The sequence below is a fragment of the Pinus tabuliformis genome, chromosome X, assembly GCF_031772625.1.
Source record: "Pinus tabuliformis cultivar Carrire ecotype Pingquan chromosome X, CPIR1, whole genome shotgun sequence".
In the NCBI taxonomy this organism is placed as follows: Eukaryota; Viridiplantae; Streptophyta; class Pinopsida; order Pinales; family Pinaceae; genus Pinus; species Pinus tabuliformis.
In genome coordinates, this window is record NC_142308.1 from 1,341,265,095 (window position 1) to 1,341,283,576 (window position 18,482).

Genomic DNA, 18,482 nt, shown 5'->3' on the forward strand with positions numbered 1-18,482 from the left:
TGTTTATATGGCTACGATTTTAGAGTATCTAGCAGTAAAGGTGCTTGAGTTAGCTAGAAATGTAGCAAGGGATAACAAGAAGAATAGGATTGTACCTCGACACATTCAGCTAGCTGTCAAAAATGATGAGGAGCTCAACAAATTGCTAGGTGCTTTAACAATTGCCAATGCTGGTGTATTACCGAATATTAACGATGTTTTACTACCTAAAAAGTTTGGAAGGGGAAAGGGAGACGAGACTGGCAGCGCCCTTGCATCCACAACACATAAAACTCGAGCCAAGCCAGCCAAAGGAGGTGGCGCTGCACGTAGCCCTTATGGCGCTACACTCCTGGAAGTGTGGCAGTGTGCGTAGGCCTTTGGCACTGCATGTAGTGCCATACTGAAAAACAAAGTTCTGTAGGTGCCCACAACGCGTCCATCAATGTCTTGAGTGGTAGCAATGCTTATTGGTGGTGTTGAGTTACTATGGAGGATGTGTTGCACCAAGGATATTCTTTATGGGGTTTCCTGGGGTCATCTAGTTTGGAAATATTTGCATTGGTGGCCTTTCTGGCATTTTCAAATCACGCAATTATTATTCAAGGCATTATGAAAGCGTACCTTACAATAAGAGCGATATCAGGTCTATATATCATGTGCATGAATATGATGTTTAGAAGCTTATGCAAATTGAGGAGCCTCTAGATATATTTATTTCACATGATTGGCCTCATGGTATAAATGAATTTGGAAATTCAGAGAAGTTACTCCATCACAAGCCATTTTTTAAAATGAGATAAAAAAAAAAACTTTGGGGAGTCAGCCTGCTAAAGAATTTTTGAAAAAGCTGAAGCCTTCATATTGGTTACATTTGCACACTAAATTTGTAGTTGTTGTTCAACATGGGGAGAATGGACCTATCATAGAATTTCTTGCAATGGGTAAGTGTCTTCCTAGCCACACTTTTCTCCAGGTTATTGAAATAGAATCTAATGCAGGGCCACATGAGATCCATTGTGATAAAGAATGGCTTGCAATAACACAAGCATACAATCCTTATTTTCCTTTAGGCCAAAAATCTTTACAGTTAATAGTAGAACAACCAAACCTGGGATTCTATCGCTAGTGTGTGAGAAAGCATATGAAAGACACCAACATGAAGCCTTGTGATTTTACAATGACAGTCCCACCTTATGATCCCACCCAGGGAAAGGTAGCCAATCCAACATCTCTTGGTCATGTTCGTAACCCACAAACAGCTACTAGAGTTGCATTACCCTATGGATTCTGCACCTGAGCCTACTACACCAAATAGAAGCCCGGTGTCTTTAATGATACAAGTCAAGGATGAAAATGAAATTGTACGATGATGCTTATGGAGGTTTTTGAGCTTATCGTATGATTAAAGAAGATGGCATAATATTTGCCAGCTAGGAGTTGATTCCTAGTATCTCCAACATTCGATGGGAATGATATTCAAAATCCAACACTTCTAATTTTCCAAAATCATCTAGTGAAAAGGTGGAAACAGTTTGTCAAATGGTTACAAAATCAGCACGAAGATCTTCAGTTCCATTTTCTGGGGGAACAAGAACAACTGGCTGATCAACTAACTCCTAAATTCGTGTAGGAAGGTGCAATGTGGCAATCAAAGGGTTGATTTTGTGGAAATTCCACCCTTAAAGGAAGCAGATCTTGACCAAAATTCACTGATTTTGGTTTTCAAAACAACTGTATTTTCCATAATTCACGAGAGTTTATAATATTGTTTAGTTTATAATAGAGTTTTATGATACGATTTTATTTTTTAATTTTATTTTTAATTTTTAATTTCCTATGTTGAGGAAATAAAAATAGATTTGTAATTTAGTATATATAGGATTATTTTTAAAAGATAGAGGTTCAATTTTGGCAGCAAAGAGGTTGCTTGGCATTGTGTAAATTTTTCCTGAATATCATTTTAATAAAGCAGTTTTCTACCCTTTGGACCTGGGATCCATCATAGTGTTATTGTTCAGTACATTTTTCATGTAAATCACATACATATTTTGTTTTCTCTACCTTGTTATAGCATTATCTAAGAGATATGTTAGGAATCCATCCCCTATGATGCTCCTTTCATGATGATTTTATTGTTAGATGTAGTGGCTGTCTTTGCAGAATTCATCCTTGGTTAGATGCTCTGTTGAGCAACCTTGTGTTTCTCGTTCATCTAAAGCTGCTACATGCACATCCATCCCCTGTTTGATGCCTGCAGGGAAGTGGGCTTTCTCCCCTATTCTTCTCACATTTGCAATCTTCTATCTCGCTAGGCATGGTACTTACTTTACCCCAAGTTTGCTGGCAGAAACTAGCATCGACTCCATAGTCCAAATCGTCCTTTCTCTTGTTGTTTTGACCCAAAAACCTTTAAAAAATCCCCACACTCTATAGCTAGCCTAAAATTTCATTTATTACAGCCACCTCTTGTTGGCAAAGAGAGAGCCCTCTCTGGTCTAGCAGGGCTAGATGTCAGATCAAAAGATTGGTCTGTGGTTACCTCAGAGTTGCCTTTTCTCAGCCTTGAGGTTAATTCTGAGTGATAACATATTGGCGTCGTTGTCGGGGATGAGGTGACAAATCTTCTCTCGGAAAGATCGTTCAAGTTGCAGATCTGGTTACTGATGGTGGACAACAGTCAGACACATATGAAGGTTGAAACATCTGCCTGACGACTCCACTATTCAAAATCCCGAGTTTCAAAGTATTGATGGTGGCTCCACTGGCTAAATGAAGGACTCAAATGTTGCTTCTAATTGTTCAAGGTATTCATGTATCAATTTTTCTAATCTTCCTCGTTTTCCTAATCAATTACCAAAGGATGCATACATTTTGAGTAATGGCCCTAAATTCAATGGGGAAGGTTTGACTTTGACTCTAGAACATATAGAAAATTTTAAAACATTTGTGGAAAATCTTAGAGTTAAAAAGGAAGATATATTCATCAGATTGTTCTTTGATTCATTTCAAGGAAAATGTAGAAGATGTATTGAAGGTTTTCCTATCAGATCTATTAAGTCCTTTGCAGATTTTTGGCATATCTTTCTTGAAACATGGATGGAGAAAGAGGAAGAATTCAAAATAGAGTTGCCCTCTATTCAAGGCTTTAGAGAATGGGAAGATATGTGCACGGATGATGAGGTAGATGAGAACTTTTCTTCATCTCTTTCTTCTTATATGAAATCTTGTCGATGCAACCATGAAGTTAAGCTCAATTTTTTGCAAGAGTTTTCCATCAAAATTGAAAGAGATCTAACTAAATTGGAGACCCAAATACAGTCCCAGGATCTGGACTGTCGAGTCCCATTCTTTGGGGACCTTTTTCAGCAGAAGGAACAGAAGGTAAGGCTGCCCGTGGATATTTTCATTGATAGTTTGCAGCTGGAAGCATGCATTGAGGAGTTGGAGTAGCGAACAAAGTCTGGTTTTTTCGATCCTATTGCAACATACATGGAAATTTTTTTCAATTTTAATGATAGATCAAATTGTCTTTTACACAACGAGACTCGTTATGTGCATGTATGGTTGTCAACATTTACATTTGTGTCCTGGTTGAAGCACTTTCAAGTAGCATCCTTGTCACAGTTACTTGATTGCTTGATATGGCATTACAACATCACTTGATCTATTGATTTTACATTAGAGTAGGTTAGATTTGTACATAAATAAGCTGCTTGAAGTAGCATTTCAGTTTTTCGGTATTTGTTTATGTGCAGGTTGCAGTATGTATATGTTTTTGGATTGGTATGAGTTGTTTTGGGTTTGTAGCTGTTTGACCGTATTGCCCAATGGATGAGGCACTAATCTACATGTTCCTAGAGATCTACGGTTCTTGGCACCTCCAAGGAGCTACCATCCCAGATGGCGCCACTGTTAGAGTCAGTCCTTTGGCCTTCCTTCAGTGATCAAAATGGGCCTCTTATTATGTCTATTTTGTTAGATGTTTTGCACATGATCTTCAACGAAAAACATATCATAAGTGTGTCCATTAGAAGCAAATAAGAAAGATCTTTCCAATGGTATATCACACTCCTAAAACTGGCTCCCGGATCAGAAGATATGATCAAATGAATGATTAACTCAAAGATCTCCCCGTGCAGCTGTTTATGTGTTTAGTGATCCAGAGGAAACTAGGAGATGTCAGTGGTTGGGTTGTGATAGAGAAGGAGAGAACATATAATTTGAAGGCCATTACTGTGCTGCTAATCCTCATCTCAACATATGGCGAGCTCGTTTCTCCGCTTTGATTGAAAGAGATATCCTGTGCAGAGGGCACTGTACATTGCTGACAGTGATATTGTTGGTGACAGGACTAGTTTAACAAAGCATTTGGTGGATGATATTGGGGAGAGAGGTTCTCATCAGAGCAAAGAGAATATCGGCTTTGCTTCTAACTTATAGAAGGTTCATCATATTACAAATGAAAAAGATAGTGCAAAGTCTGAGTTACCACAAGCAAAACGGGGGATGCTCAAACCTAAAAATATGCCTGTTCTTGTTGACAAACCAATGAATAGTTCTACCCCCGTCCATGGAACAACTGGGAAGTACCCATAAATTAAAGAAGATAGAAGTCATATAGACAGAGATATCCATCTACATAGTGTAGGAGATTCTAGGGAACCCGAAGGCAAAGGAGAGGTGAAGATTTTGTTCACCCCTTGAAAGTATCATTAGAGGACCTTTACAATGGGATATCAAAGAAGTTTTCACCATATCGAAATGTTTTTTGCTCTAAATGCAAGGGGAAAGGGTCAAAGTCTGGTGCTTCAATGAAATGCAGTGGGTGCAAAGGGTCTGGCATGAAGGTCTCTATTAGACATCTTGGACCTTTGATGATCCAACAAATGCAGCATGTTTGCAGTGATTTTAGGGGAACAGGTGAGACTATAAATGAAAAAGACAGATGCCCACAATGCAAGAGTGAAAAAGTCTTACCCGATAAGAAAATGCTCGAGGTCACAATTGAGAAGGGAATGCAAAATAGTCAGAGGATAACTTTCCAAGGGGAAGCAGATGAAGTGCCTGACACAGTTACTAGTGACATTGTATTTGTAGTTCAACAAAAGGAGCATCCCAAATTCAAGAGAAAGGGAGATGATATTTTTGTTGAGCATACTTTATCATTGACAGAGGCATTGTGTGGGTTTCAGTTTATATTGACCCATCTGGATGGTCAGCAACTGCTTATTAAATCTAGTCCCGGTGAAGTTGTTAAGCCAGGTCAGTTCAAGGCTATTAATGATGAAGGAGTTCAAGGATATTAATGACGAAAGAATGCCTGTTTATCAGTGGCCATTCATGAAGGGTAATCTGTTCATTCATTTCTCTATAGAGTTCCTAGATTCTTTAACTCCTCAACAGTGCAAGGATCTGGAAGCAGTTTTCCCTCCTCGAACTGCAAGTGTTATAGACATTTTTGGGCACTGCAACCCCAATCAAACATGTCCATAAACCAAGGGCTCCTAAGTCCCTAAAAGTGTTGCTTCACACCCTAAAATAACAAGGTCAGCTGATTACATCATCTCCCAGAAGTTCTCCACAGAAAATTGCTAACAACTGGTCAAAGCTGGACCATACAGACTGCCCAGTGCAGAGGGTGCGATGCATCTCACCTGCCCAGTGAAAAGGGTGCGATGCATACTGAAAAGCAATTATGTAGGGTGCAATGGGCGAGAGTGGAAAAATGGTAGAGACAGTTTGCGAGGTGGATGATCATGGAATCTTCTAGAAACTTCTCCTATGACACTTGCCTCTCTGAATTTGCCTAGGGATGAGTAGGAGATCATCAATCTCCAAATGGAATCAAGAACTATCAGAGAGAGGACACTAATCAAAATCCGAGAAGCTGACTCATCCCCTTGCAATCATCTATATATGGATCCCTCATCCCAGAGATCTGGAGGCTAGAATTTTGTATCTTGTAAGGAAGTGTTGTTGGTTTCTTGGTGGAATATAATAGTGTTTGGTGATCTAAGCTTTTCATGAGGTGAAAGAAGGGATTTCATGCTGGAGGATGACACTGGGTTAGAAAAATTGGTTGTAATCCTCTTTGATATTCTTTATATTAATAAAGCTATTCAAGTTTTCCTCCACATTCTTGTATGTTTGATGATATATGCATTTGTGTGGTCGATATATATCTGGTCCTATATTGTTTATGATTGTAGATCTCTATTCTTCGATAGTATTATGCTGCTTTGATTCCACAGGTGCTCTTTAAAGCTGGGTAGACAAAGGAGAAGCAACAAGGATCTGTCAAAAGGGAGAGGAACCGAGAAAGGAACCAAGCGCAAGACTGAGGCTAGTGTTCTTCACTCCCCTCTTATCTACTTCTCATAAAGGAAAACGAAAGTAGTTTTAGTTTGTTTGTTTCTAAGGTAGCTACCAGTCTTAGTGGGACTAGTAGATCTGAGTGGACACTAGATTTCTCGATAACAAAATGGCGACTCCACTAGGGAGAAAATAGATTGTTTTTTTGTCTATATTTGTTTGTTTTAGAAACTTACGGACGGAGCATGAAGTCAAGCCAGCTAGCCTTCGAACTACATTTGCTATGCAAGTGCAAAGTCGATCAATGTTGCTTCAGTCTATCTCCGGATTTTGTTTATAAACTGAACAATCGATTTGCAAACCTTCTAATTTCCCTAGAGGTGGCTCTAGTAACCTCATTAGATCATCCCCTGTGTTTTCTATTTACTGTAAATCACTTGCTTAGCTTCAAACCCTGAACTGAGCTGCAAATTGTGACCCGGAACCTAGTTGAAGTCTCGTCCCTGGACCATCACACGTTCTCCTCTTGGGAATCTGGATGCATGGCACCTCCCGTGTGCAGTAGGTGCGCTGCATCACACTTTCCCTATGTTATAGGTGTGCTGATCAGATAATACCTCTTCTGATCTCAGATTTTGGTTTCTGTGTTCACTCTCTTCAGCTTTATTCAGGAGTTTTGTTGTCTGCGATCATGATACCACTGTGGAAACTCCTTTCCTTTCCATCATTCCGCCTCCATTGTGCAAAGAACTGTGAATTTTTTTATGTATTGTGTGCCATTTTCAGTTCTCTTTTACAAAGAAGTAGCATAATGGAACTGTCATCTTCTGATTTGAAAGTGTCGCAAGTGTCGTTTTCAGTAAAAGAAAAGAATTTTATTGTTCTTGATGATCGATTATATGGTTACTCTTGTATTTGATTTGAATTAGTAATTTTTCAAGTGTTAAAAGCAGTTTTCAATTCAAAATAGCAAAGGGTACTCATTATCTTCCTTTCGTTTTTGAAAAGAAATTTGTTAGTACTGTCGCTTTAAAAAGATAATTCAAATTTGTACTTAGCATTCTTCTTGTCATTCACACATTAAGAAAGCTGAAAACAAATACATGCATGTGCATTTGCATTTAGACTACTTGTTGGTTTGATTTAGGACATTGCATCTAGTGTGTGCTCTCTACTCTATGTTGAAAGAATATCATCTCTCTTTCTTCAGTAGCTAGGATTTTAATTGCAAAAAGAAGATTAAATGATTGTTTATCATCTTGGATTGCATTTTAGGAATTATATCTACATCACGCGGTCAACCTGAAAGGAAAATTTCTTAAGAAAGATCAACTGTAAAATAAATTCAATGAACATAAAAATTCTTTGGAACCTAATGCACAACATCTAGAAGTCTAGGCTAGAGACGTATTCCTCCGTCGTAAAGCCTGGTAACTATTTCTTTCACTGTTTGTTGGGTGATTCCTCCTCTTTGAGACGACAAGTGCCAGTATGGACTTGTGCTCCCATGTACCGTCGAGTATATATTGGGAGACCACAATAGGCTATATCCTTTATCCATAGGAAGCCGTGTCTATTGCCCTATCGATCGAAATGCACTGAACACAACATTCAGGAAGACTGACTGTCATACCATAAAAAGTATTCTACAGTTTTGCGATTGGTTTGGTAATCCCTAGGTCTAGATTTCTAGAGTAGTCTCTTTCATTCCTTTTCAGACTCCTTAAAGGAAAAGGTCCATCTGAGCACTTGTCACTTCAGGCTCATTAAAAATCGAAGGTGACTAGAGTCATCTTTTGTTTTTTCTCGACTCTTAAAATTGAAGAAACAAGTTGTGTCAAAGCGTCTAAAATTTATTTTAATCAGAATAATATCACCATTCCCGTGTTGGTCTTAGGTTGAGAAGAATGGAGTCCACTAACCAAGGGTTTCCCCTCGAAGGGAATCCTAGTCCTTTCTCCTCTTGGGGAGATGTTGATGCACCTCATATGGCCACATTGTCGCTTCTGGGATTGACTATTGGCTTGCCAATATGGCTCTTCTCAACCTCCGTCATTTAGAACACCGTAATTCCTAAACAATCGAGTCGGCAAATAGATGATACTAAAGTTACCCCCCAACCTTCTACTTCATCCGATTCTCCCTCTCCTCCTTCCTCTTCACTTGATGAAGCTGGTAAAGTGAAAAATCAAGTAACTAAGAAGGAGAAGAAGGGGAAGGAGAAGAAAGAGAAGAAGAAGAAGGAGCCAAAGGCAAAAGGGGTAACCAGGCATTGTCCAGTGAAAATCCACACACTGCACCATCTAAGCACAAATCTCCATGTGTCATTTGCAAAGGAGACCACTATCATTGAGATTTTCCTTGCATCCCTCGGATCTTAAGGGACTGGTCTCCTCGTTTGCACAATCTGGTGTCATCAACCTCTGAAGATCATGTTGAAAGTACACCATCAACTAGTGAAAGCGAAGCATTTGAAAAAAAAAAGAAATGTAAATTTCCTTGTAAACTGTGTGAAGGTGATCACGTCGTCCACCATTGTCCCTTCCTAGATGAAGCTAAAAGAGTCTTGGATGACCATCCTGCTTCACCGCTACAGCTTCCTCCTGGATATAAGAAACTCTTGCCGAGTCCATCACTAGTTGAAAATCCGACTGACATGCCATTGTGGTCGGTCGAAGCATCTGTCATTGAATATAAACTCGCTAAATCCATACTAGATGAAAGTCAAGAGGTTGAGGCGGCAGTCGACCCGGTCTTGTCTTCGGATGGTCCATCTTCAGATGACATAATCACCGAAGAGAATGAGAATGAAACCGTCCAAATTATTTTCGTAAACACAGACTCCGATGAACATGGGGGCAGTCTACCCATTCCTTTACCATAGGAAGGAAGTTTATCAGAGTCATATCTGACCGTCTATTCGGTCCCACCTCCAAGCAACCTAGTCGTTTCCTTTGATTGGAATCTACTATGCAGACCGCAGGTACCAGCTAATGTACCATTCCAAATCATTGTACAAGCTTACAAAATGATCATGGTCGGTACCGTCATAGATGAAGGGGCTTCTGTGACTATCCTTTCCTCAACTTCTTGGGAAGCACTTGGTTTGACATCGCTTCTGCCTGAAATGAGAAATCTGACAGGCTTCGACAAAGGAACCAGTCGACCGTTAGGGATCCTTCCCAATGTTCCCATAACGTTGAGAAGGAAAATTGTTTACATGAACATAATGGTAGTCTGAGGACCTCTCGATTATAATCTACCCCTTGGACGTGACTATATTTATAGCATGGGAGCCATTGTCTCCTCACTCTTTAGAGTAATGTGTTTTCCGCATGAAGGCCGAGTGGTCAAGCTCGTAGACCAGCTTTCGTCCCCCGGATCACACATAGCTAATAGTAAAATGCCATCCCTAAATGGTCTTTTCATGCAAGGAATGTCTCATCAATCTCCAGTCCGTCCACTTGAAGAGCGCGAGTGATTCGGAAGGACATGACTGAAACCCAGGGGGCATGCACCCTGGTCTGTTTCGGCAGGAAAACCTTGGGTATAGGGTAGGTTTCCGCGGAGGATATATGACTAGTCTGACACACCCATCCATTTAGGAAAATGGGACTAGACTGGAATAAGATTCTCTTGTCAAAGTTATGTGCGTGGAGGCGACTGTGCCACTCACCTTTGTCTATTTCGGTAGACATCGCCAAGGAAGCATTTTGTCTGCAACGCGGATGGAGAGCTTTCATATGGTAACCTGGAAACTCTATTTCGCTATACTTGGGGGCATGCAAACATTTTTGCATGCAAGCGAAGAGAAACCATTTATTTTCTTAGTTTGTAGTTTCTCAACTCTTTAAACTCGTAGGATTGGTCGTTCCTAGCTTTCATAATGAAAGGATCCGTAGCAAAGTTTCAAATGGTGCAAGCTCCCTAAAAATTGAACCTATCGATGAGACATCCTTATTATACGACTCGCACGAGCAGTTTTTATGCGAAGTTCAAGCTCGTTAAAAATTAAACCTTAGTGATGAGCAAATGTTTCCCCAGAGTTTAAGCTCATTAAAAAATGAACCAATTTCCGGTAAATAACCATTGTGAATGCATTATCATCAGCTTTTGAGCCCTAGTCGTGTTCTTACCATCAACTCCACTTTGTTTTAGCCGATCGTTCACTTCCATTAGATTGTTTAACCATTTTGAGGAATAACTGCGAAGAGTGATCCTGTTAGCCATCCTTGTTACACTGCCGTGATTGGGAAATTCCAAACCTTACCTGGAATTAGCTGCTACCTGAAATTATCACTCGTTCCTCAAAAAACGAGTCTCCTTTAAGCTCTTTTCATCTAACTCGTAAAATATGAAAATATTTCCGAGCAATTGGCCTCTCCAGCTCATTAAAGCTACCAAAAGTGCTATCCCTGCTCTAGATTTTAATCTTTTTGGACCTGAGGGATTATTACACAAAAAGATCGAGCATTTGTTTTGTCCGGCTCGTTAAAATCACCAAAAATTCATCCCTTTCGTATTATTTTATACTTTTTCGGACCTAAGGGATTATATGATGAACAAGGATTATTGGAGTTTCCTTTACGTCCCTTTCAGGCTCTCTAAAATTGAAAAGGAACGAGTTATCTTTGTCGTTAAACTTGTTAAAACCGAATAGCGACAAACTTGTCCATACAGACAAGAACGAGTTTCACTGTCGCTAGGCTCGTTAAAACATAGCGACGGGTTTTCCTGAAGGGAAAATTATAGAACAAGCATATGTTATCCTCCTCAAGCTTGATAAAAATAAAGAGGTATTGGTTAGAAATGACTGGGGAAAAATTGGGAAGAAAACTTGAAGAAACTTTATTGGTAGCAAGTCGCTCTTGAACATGACACTTTCGCTCCGCATCCGAGTCGGGTTGGGTTGTTCCGTTCACCGGTTATATCACCATTGGTCCACCGCACCATTCATATTTGGGGTTAACGCTACCAATCCATGTCAGTGTCACCAGTATGTTCAAGAGAAGTCGCTCAGAGAATTCACCTGTGTCTCATCTGCTGCAATACATTCACGCTCCATTCTTTCATGACTGCCACCCTGAACCCTGTATCATCAGATCGTTTTCACCTCCAAAATCATTTACTCTGTTCTATGTCGTAGACGTGGGATTCATTAAGGCCCTCCTACGACGGGTCGCTTCTTGTCGACATCAGCCCATTATCCAAGAAGTCGCCTTAGGAACAACCCTTTCAGTACTTTGAAGCTTGCATGCCTTAATGGCAAGTTTCTCACTTCCGGTGACAGGTTTACATCAATGGCCTTCGATCGAAAGATTTTGCATGGTGTTCAACGCCAAGTCCCTTTTCACACCACGCGAATTGTACTGTAGTACCTTGAGGGACATCATCGTTATAGGTGATTCCTCTCGCACCTGTTAACAGCTTACATCATTGGCTGGTAATTAGGCGATTTCTTTCCATGTTCGACTCCAGAACATCTTTCACATGGATCGAGTTATACTCCGAGTGAAGATTGAATGAGTTTGAAGACCCCGGATCTAGTTTCATCCATCCGGGCTGCGATATATTCAGGAAAATAAAAACATCAAATGTACATTGTTGCTACACAGATGATCATCTGAACCAAAGGATGATGACTCTATTAGAATCATCAGCCTACCACATGAAAATGAATTTATAAAGCTGAGCATTAGAATACCCGCCTCAACTAGATCATGAAAAATATTATGAAGATAATGTATTGTATTGTATCTTATTACAGGTCGCCTTCCAGCTCGAAAAAACTTCAGATCCTCATGATAAAGCATTTCACCCGACATCAAAAGATTAACGACCTCATGCTTTAGGGGGCAACTGTTATAGACATTTTTGGGTACTACAACCCCAATCAAACATGTCCATAAACCAAGGGCTCCTAAGTCCCTAAAAGTGTTGCTTCACACCCTAAAAGAACAAGGTCAGCTGATTACATCATCTACTAGAAGTTCTCCACAGAAAACTACTCAGAACTGGTCAAAGCTGGACCATACAGACTACCCAGTGTATAGGGTGCGATGCATACTGAAAATCCCTTCTGTAGGGTACGATGGGTGAGAGTGGACAAATGGCAGATACAGTTTGCGAGGTGGATGATCATGGAATCTTCTAGAAACTTCTCCTATGACACTTGCCCCTCTGAATTTGCCCAGGGATGAGTAGGAGATCATCAATCTCCAAATGGAATCAAGAACTATCAGAGAGAGGACACTAATCAAAATCCCAGAAGCTAACTCACCCCCCTGGAATCATCTATATATGGATCCCTCATCCTAGAGATCCAGAGGCTATAATTTTGTATCTTGTAAGGAAGTGTTGTTGGCTTCTTGGTGGAATATCATAGTGTTTGGTGATCTAAGTTTTTCATGAGGTGAAAAAAGGGCTTCCATGCCGGAGGATGATTCTGGGTCAGAAAAATTGGTTGTAATCCTCTTTGCTATTCTTTATATTAATAAAGCTATTCAAGTTTTCCTCCACATTCTTGTATGTTTGATGATATATGCATTTGTGTGGTCGATATATATCTGGCCCTATATTGTTTATGATTGTAGATCTCTGTTCTTCGATAGTATTATGCTGCTTTGATTCCACAGGTGCTCTTTAAAGCTGGGTAGACAAAGGAGAAGCGGCAAGGATCTGTCAGAAGGGAGAGGAACCAAGCAAGAAACCAAGCGCAAGACTGAGGTTGGTGTCCTTCATTCCCCTCTTATCTACTTCTCATAGAGGAAAATGAAAGTAGTTTTAGTTTATTTGTTTCTAAGATATCTACCAGTCTTAGTGGGACTACCAACTCTGAGTGGACACTAGATTTCCCGATAACAGTAAGCCAGTTAATAGACATGGAGTTAGATGAGTGTGAGGAAACAACACTCCATGATGTAAACTTGGAAGAATAAAGGAGGAAAGGTTAATTAGAAATGTAAGCAATAAATGGACCTCTGCCTTTCTAAGAAAGAAAGCGAAATCTTCAAAGTATGTTTTGAGTTCTCATAAATCTGGCCTGCAATTTCTGGTTGGAATGATTGCTCGTTTCCTAAAGTCAGGCAAGTATGCAGAGCGCATTAGTGCAGGGGCTCCTGTTTATGTGGCTACGGTTTTAGAGTATCTAGCAGCAAAAGTGCTTGAGTTAGCCAGAAATGCAGCAAGGGATAACAAGAAGAACAGGATTGTACCTCGACACATTTAGCTAGCTGTCAGAAATGACGAGGAGCTCAAAAAATTTCTAGGTGCTGTAACAATTGCAAATGGTGGTGTATTTCTGAATATTCACGGTGTTTTACTACCCAAAAAGGTTGGAAAGGGAAAGGGAGATGAGATTAGCAGTGCCCCTGCATCCACAACACACAAAAATCGAGCCAAGCCAACCGAAGGAGGTGGTGCTGCGCGTAGCCCTATGGCACTGCGCTCCTGGAAGTGTGGTGTTGCGCGTAGGGCCATACTAAAAAACAAAGTTCTATAGGTGCCTACAACATGTCCATCGATGTCTTGAGTGGTAGCAATATTGATTGGTGGTGTTGAGTTACTATGGAGGATGTGTTGCACCAAGGATATTCTTTATGGGGTTTGTTGGGGTCATCTGGTTTGGAAATATTCACATTGGTGGCCTTTCTGGCATTTTCAAATCACGCAATTATTATTCAGGGCATTATGAAAGGGCACCTTACAATGAGAGCGATATCAGGTCTATATATCATGTGCGTGAATATGATGTTCAGAAGCTTATGCAAATTGAGGAGCCTCTAGATATATTTATTTCACACGATTGGCCTCGTGGTATAACCAACTTTGGAAATTCAGAGTAGTTACTTCGTCACAAGCCATTTTTGAAAATGAGATAAAAAACAAGACTTTGGGGAGTCAACTTGCTAAGAATTTTTGAAAAAGTTGAATCCTTCATATTGGTTCCCTGCACATTTTCACACTAAATTTGCAGCTTTTGTTCAACATGGGGAGAATGGACCTATCACAAAATTTCTTGCATTGGATAAGTGTCTTCCTGGCCACAATTTTCTCCAGGTTATTGAAATAGAATCTGATGCAGGGCCACATGAGATCCATTATGATAAAGAATGGCTTGCAATAACACAAGCATACAATCCTTATTTTCCTTTAAGCCGAAAATCTGTACAGTTGATAGCAGAACAACCAGACCTGGGATTCCATTTCTAGTGTGTGAGAAAGCATATGAAAGAAATCAACATGAAGCCTTTTGATTTTACAATGACAGTCCCACCTTATGATCCCACCCAAGGAAAGCCAGTAAATCCAACATCTCTTGGTCATGTTCATAACCCACAAACAGCTATTAGAGTTGCATTACCTTCTGGATTCTGCACCTGAGCATGATACACCAAATAGAAGCCCGGTGTCTGTAATGATACAAGTCAAGGATGAAAATGAAATTGTACGATGATGCTTATGGAGGTTTTTGAGCTTATCATATGATTAAAGAAGATGGCATAATATTTGCCAGCTAGGAGTTGATTCCTAGTATCTCCAGCATTCGATGGGAATCATATTCAAAATCCAACATTTCTAGATTTCCAAAAGCATCTAGTGAAAAAAGGGGAAATTGTTTGTCAAATGGTTACAAAATCAGTAGGAAGATCTTCAATTCCATTTTCTGGGGGAACAAGAACAGTAGGCTGATCAACTAACTCCTAAATTCGTGCAGGCAGGTGCAAGGTGGCAGTCAAAGGGTAGATTTTGTGGAAATTCCACCCTTAAAGGAAGCAGATCTTGACCAAAATTCACTGATTTTGGTTTTCAAAACAACCCTATTTGCCATAGTTCACGAGAGTTTATAATATTGTTTAGTTTATAATAGAGTTTTATGATAGGATTTTATTTTTTAATTTTATTTTTAATTTTTTATTTCCTATGTTGAGGAAATAAAAATAGATTTGTAATTTAGTATATATAGGATTATTTTTAAAAGATAGAGGTTCGATTTTGGCAGTAGAGAGGCTACTTGGCATTGTGTAAATTTTTCCTGAATATCATTTTAATAAAGCAGTTCTTTGCCCTTTGGACCTGGGATCCATCACGGCGTTATTATTCAGTATGTTTTTCATGTAACTCACTTACATATTTTGTTTTCTCTACCTTGTTACAACATTATCTAAGATATATTTTAGGAATCCATCCCATATGATGCTCCTTTCAGGGTGATTTTGTTGTTAGATGTAGTGGTTGTATTTTCATAATTCATCCTTGATTAGATGCTCCGTTGAGCAACCCTATGTTTCTCGTTCGTCTAAAGCTGCTACATGCACATCCATCCCCTGTTTGATGCCTGCAGGGTAGTGGGCTTTCTCCCCTATTCTTCTCGCATTTTCAATCTTCTATCTGGTTGGGCATGGCACTTACTTTGCACCAAGTTTACCGGTAGAAACTGGCATCGACTCCATAGTCGAAATCATCCTTTCTCTTGCTGTTTTGACCCAAAACTCTCTAAACAAATCCCCACATTCTATAACTAGCCTAAAATTTCATTTATTGTAGCCACCTCTTGTTGGCAAAGAGAGAGCCCTCTCTGGTCCGGCAGGGCTAGATGTCAGATCAAAAGCTTGGTCTGTGGTTACCTCAGAGTTGCCTTTTCTCAGCCTTGAGGTTAATTCTGAGTGACAACATAAACCATGGAACTTAAAATCACATAAAAAAACATGGAAATAACACGATAAGTAATAAACCATGACACAAAGATTTGATTACGAAGTTCATCCAATTTGGATCTTTGGGCCCTGCTGAATAGTTGGGAGGCCTTATTTCATTAAATGACATAAAAAAGAGATAAAAGTACAAGAAACATTCTTTACAATCCTTATACCTCCAATCTGGAAGATAGATGAAGAATGGAGAGCCTAGCTTCAGAAAAAAACAATACCACTGAAATCTTAGAAAAACATTGTGCAAAAACTCCTATCTGAACACCCAATTTAGATAATCAGACCTCTTGCAACTTCTCAGGACCTCCTTGCTACTCAAGGTGAGGTCCTAGCCTACTGGCAGGTTAGGGTATGCTACACACAATGGTTCCTGAACTAATATGTCAATCCTCTCTGCCTTTCTCCAACACAGATTGTCCTTTATATATGCTAGCAGTAAACCCTAAACTCCCAGGAAGTTCTAAACAATCAACCAAGTTTAGTAGGTGGGTTTGTTTCTTAATACGAGAATCTCAGGTCCCACATGATATGCAGAAACAAACCACATGGAAAAACTATTAACCACACATTTTTAAACCAACGGCTTTCACTATCGGCGGTTCCCCATCAACGTTTTGAATCGACGAACAACCCAAAGCCCATACATCAAGCACCCAACGATAACCATGGACCCGACGAACTATTAACCACAATATATAATATGTCAAATTTGGGAGTTCATATCGTAAATCACAATCAGCAGAAACCTATGTTTGGTTCAACTTGCAATTACTTCCCCTTGCGAAATGCGATTGCGATATCGTAAAATGCAACATGATTCTGTGATTGAGATCGCAACATGATTTTGGGATTCTGATCTCATCACAACATGGCTTGCTCTGGGGGCCGACTCTTTAACCCTTGTGAAATGAAATTGTGATATCGCAAATCGCAACATAATTCTGCGATTGCAATATATCGCACTGCAACCAAGACTGGTTTCAGGGGTTGATTCTTTAACCCTTCTGAAATGTGATTGCGATTTGATCACATCACAATAATGGCCGATTTTCCTTAAGCGACATCCTCTTTCTTTTGTGATCTAAGATATGTGGGACTAATGGCAGCTTGCCACTTGGTGCGTCCCCATTTCCTGAGAGTATCTGCTACGTCATCTCCTCTTGCCAACTAGACAGGTCAAACATAAACTTTGAATTTCTCTATCTTCTTCATATGAACTCATATTTGAGTGGCATTTTCATCGTTGGAATCAGGATGACGAACACTTCGATCTGATGTTAAGTTTAGCCCAATTCTTCCACTTTGTCTTTTGAGACTTTTACCATGCAACTAGTACTTTTTTGAAGATCCACCTGGATCAATCCTCCCCTATAAGAGATTTTGGACCACCAAAAGACTTTTCAATCAATTGGGAAGTGAGGAAATTTCTCCCTCACTTTCTCTTTCTTCATCCATCGAGCTTTAATCAAATGCATTCCTTTGAAGCCAACACGAATGTACTCCACATCTGCCCATCATGCAGTTTTGGTTTTCCCATCGAGTATGATATATTCGAGAAACTTATCTAGATACTTTGGTAAAAAATCATCCGCTGTAGGAATTTGTGTAACCTCTTTCATATCCATAATCAATGTAGGTTCATAAAGCTTCAGGTTTTCAACATTTACCACTAAGTACATTTGCATATAAGTGGGCAAGTCAAGATGAAAGACATTATTTGCAATCTTTGGCAATATGGTGGAGGGACCATATCGAATGGGTCTCAATTTCTTCCCTTCTCTCTTCGTTCTATCCTTTCTGACGTGGAGCCATAACTTGTCCCTAACTTGAAACTGATGGTCAACTCAGTGCTTATCATGTCAAAATTTATATTAAGCCTGACTCTTCTCCAACTACTCCTGTACTGCCTGATGAATCACTTGTATCCGATGAATAAACTTTTGTTCTTTGTCCCTATCATATCTTCCATTTCCATATTCATCTTTCCCAAAGACCATGTCTAAGGTATCCCTTGGTATATAGCCAAAAATTGTCTGGAACAGTCAGCTCTGTGTTGATGAATGTATTGCTTAATTGTATGCATGTTGCACATAAGGAAGTTGTTCATCCCACAACTTGGGATGTTTTCCACAGTAGCCTCATAAAAAGTGTACCATGGTGCGGTTGACGACATTTGTATGCTCATTGGTCTATGGATGAAATGTCATACTTCTTTTCAACATAGTGTCCATCATTCTCTACAAGATGGTCCAAAACTCTCCAAGAAAGCAAGAGTCTCGATTTGACACAATAGATGTGGGCAACCTAAAATGGACCCAAACATGTTGAAAGAAAAGATAAGAAGTTTGCTCAGTAGTGACCTTCTCTTTACAAGGCATTAAAATACACATCTTACTAAAATGATCCATGATGACATAAAAATAGTCATGACCTTCCCTAGACATAGGAAAACCACCTACAAAGTCCATGGCCACACTT

General features: G+C 39.7%; 3 pseudogenes; all 3 read left to right on the forward strand.

Annotated features, from left to right (window-relative positions):
• The first annotated feature begins 7 nt into the window (after window positions 1–7).
• LOC149145025 (lariat debranching enzyme pseudogene) lies at window positions 8–1,352 on the forward strand (annotated as a pseudogene).
• On the forward strand, window positions 1,349–13,232 carry LOC149145026 (dnaJ protein homolog pseudogene; annotated as a pseudogene).
• Window positions 13,233–13,354: 122 nt separating this feature from the next.
• LOC149145027 (lariat debranching enzyme pseudogene) lies at window positions 13,355–14,749 on the forward strand (annotated as a pseudogene).
• Window positions 14,750–18,482: the final 3,733 nt, after the last annotated feature.